Source organism: Choloepus didactylus, chromosome 4, assembly GCF_015220235.1.
Source record: "Choloepus didactylus isolate mChoDid1 chromosome 4, mChoDid1.pri, whole genome shotgun sequence".
NCBI classification, from domain to species: domain Eukaryota; kingdom Metazoa; phylum Chordata; class Mammalia; order Pilosa; family Megalonychidae; genus Choloepus; species Choloepus didactylus.
In genome coordinates this window covers 117,067,382-117,070,597 of record NC_051310.1, presented here as the reverse complement: position 1 = coordinate 117,070,597, position 3,216 = coordinate 117,067,382, and positions in this window count along the sequence as shown.

The window sequence follows — 3,216 nt, the reverse complement described above, 5'->3', positions numbered from 1 at the left end:
GCTCTGGGCAACTCAGCCAGAGCGCTGCTGAGCACAGAATGGAGAGGGTAATTCTGAGTGCTCAGTTGTCTGGAGATTCTGGGGCTAGGCAAGGAGGAGAGAGACTGGGGACTTGGACTAGCTGGTGTAGACTCAGCTGTAGGAAGCTGCCTCTGGCCAGAGAGAGACCAGCGCAGAGTGGGCCCTGCTCTTTGGTGGTGAAGATAGTCATAGAAACTTTGAAATGTACCCTAGCTCGTATTTCCCTCTCTAGGGAAGGGGAATGTGCAAAGAAATAAAGAAATGTAAGTTGGCTGGAAAATATACAAATATTTATTCAATGAACATTACAGGCTGTTCGTATGGTATCACTTCTGCCAGCTGATGACATAGTTTTTCATTGGCTGCAAGTGTTAGAGGAGACATGCTCCTTTAGAAAAATAGATGAACTCACAGCTCTGATTTGAAGATGCTTGAACTAAACAGTTCCTCTCAGAATCCAATGCATGGCCCAAACTCAAAATTTCTCAGATGCAGCCAGAAAAGCCAGGGTACTGTCATTCAAGACTTATAGCCCTTTCCCTATCCTGTTATATAACCTCTCTATGTAGAGGAACTCTCTATATCTAGATAATGTTGTATATATATACACACACATATGTATATATATGTGTGTGTATGAATATTGAATGAACCATTTCACCAAATGCTTTTGAGGGCACTGGGAGAAGGGGAAAGAATGAGATACGGTACCTCCCCTCGAGGAGAACACAGCGTCACTATTGAACAGTGGTTAAAGGCTACTGATATGTGGTTGGCTTTATCTAAGTTTCCTGCTGAGAGGTGGAGCCATCAAGACGGTCATTGGAAGGAACCCCCAAACTTCTTTCTTTCATTATTTAAAAAATAAAATAAGGGCTGATGTGAGAAATCCCAGAAGAAATGCCCTAGAGGGACCCAAATCTCCCGGGACTTGGACCTGGCAGAAATGAGCCAACATTTCAGAGGATGATGTGGAGGAGAGGATGGTTGGTAGGGAGTGATGTCAGGAGTGATCTTCTTACTGTATCCTGTTGAAAGGAAGAAAGTCTGGTAGAGTGATAAATGAAGACCCCTACTGCTGAAAGTATTATCTCCTTGCTGATGGAAACTAGAGAAGCTATCCAAGGAGGAGGCCAATGGGAGATAGAGGCAGGATGTCCCTTGTGATTATTCCTAACCCACTGAAATGGAGCCAGGTGGGATAAAGTGGTATCTCCTTCCAGATCAGCCATCAAACAAATACTTTTTGAGCACCTACTCTGTGCCAGACACTGTGTGGAGCATATAATGATGAAGTCACCATTCTTTGCCTTCAAAGAGTCTAGAGGGGGAAACAAACAAGTAAATAGGCAAACACAATACACATGATAATTATTTTAGCAGAATATCTTCCTAGAGGCAGATAGGTGCAAGACTTAAATATCTAGTGGGAGTTAGCTGAATATTGAGTTCAGGTAAAGTCTTTCCAGCAGAGGGAAAGGTGCCTGTGAAGGTTGGAGCACACTTAGGGTAAAAATAAGTACTTTGTGGCTGTAGTATGGTGTTGGAGGGCAGGACAGCAAGAACTGAAAGTGGAGACAGAAGCAAGGGCCTTTAACCACGTTAAAAGACAATGTATTTTACCCTGGGGCTGTGAACCATTGTGCGAAAGAAAAAAAATGCAATAAGAAATAGATGCAGAACACTTTCAGCAAGATACTTAAAGAGTAAACTGAGGGGGAAAAAGTACCCCAAAGATAAACATGTAATGGAAGAAGGGAAAGAAGGCAGAAAAAAATAGATATAGCAGCAAAAAGGTGGAAAAGGACAATAGAGGGGGTGGAGGTGGCACCAGTAAACTGTCCAGGAGAAAGGATGGCAGAGAAAAGAGCAATGAAAAACAATGTGATCAAAGAGCAAGCGGTGGGGTTCAGCTATCAGAGAGCCCCACGAGAAGCTGGAGACATGGACAGATTCAGACACTAAGACTCAGACCCCACTGATCACACAGGGTGCTCTGACTTTGCAGGCTGGCTCTCTGGCCACACCAGACCTCTCTCCTCCCAGTTCTCACCTCCAAGGGAAGGGGAGAATGATGTTTGCAAGGCTTCCCAGTTGGGGAGGAGGAGGCAGAGGTAAAGGCAAGTTAGAAGGAGTTAACTAAATGGACCAAGGATGGAAAAGTGAGAGAGAAAATTCTGGCCCAGGAGGACTGATGGATTGAATAGGCAGCCCTCCCACCCCCTCACTCTCCATGACCAAAAGTAGTCTTAAGCATCTAAATGACTACCTTGGAAGAAAAATTGAAAAGAAGGGAAAAAACTGATCTGAAGGGAAATGAAGTCTCATCAGAGAAGTTCCCAGTCACCTTGGAGAGGTGCAGGCATTAGAGTTCAGAGTCTATAGCCAAATCTTTCAGAGTTCAAATTGTGCTATTATCCTAGCTGTGTGACACTGGGCAAGCTATTAAAATCTCTTTGCTTATCAGTTTCCTCAACTGTAAAATGAGGATGATATATTAGGACCAACCTCATAGGGATATTGAGCAGATAAAATGAGCTCAATATATGTAAAGTGCTTGGGACGGTGCTTGTCACATGATAAACCCCCAATAAATGTCAGCAGTTACTATTAATATTCCTCCATCACGGCTCGGCCTTTCCCAGCCATGGGGTAGGTCCACCATGGACCCACCGTGATGTCATATACTTTCAAAGACTCCATCAGGGCTTTTGTGGCCTATTGGAGAAAAGAGGGGTGGGTGATAAACAAGGAGAAAAGAGGGTATCACTAAGGGGGTACTGGGTTACCTATACTGGTTATTTGGAGGAAGGAGACAACCTCCAAACACTTTTGAAACCTGCCACACCAAGTGGGTCCTGGTCTTGACCTCTTTTAGAGTGTGTCCCCTCATTGTAAGCAGCACCTCGGTAGCTTGGGTCTTCTTTTCAGGGTTGGTCTAAGGACCAGTAATGCAATAGGGAAGTTTATTTGAGGTATTTTTGCACCTTTCGAACTCTCTCTTCTTCTCAGGTACCTAGTGCCATCATGTCCTTTCTCTTTCTTCCAAAGGTCAAAACCTGCTCTCAGCTATCTTTTCTGAGGGGATCTCAGATGTGAAAAAGTCTCTGAAATTTTTCATTTTAATAGGGGTCAGTCCCGTGAATAGAGCTGTGAACATGGCTGGAATCTCAGCTATATGGAGGAGGGCCCTGG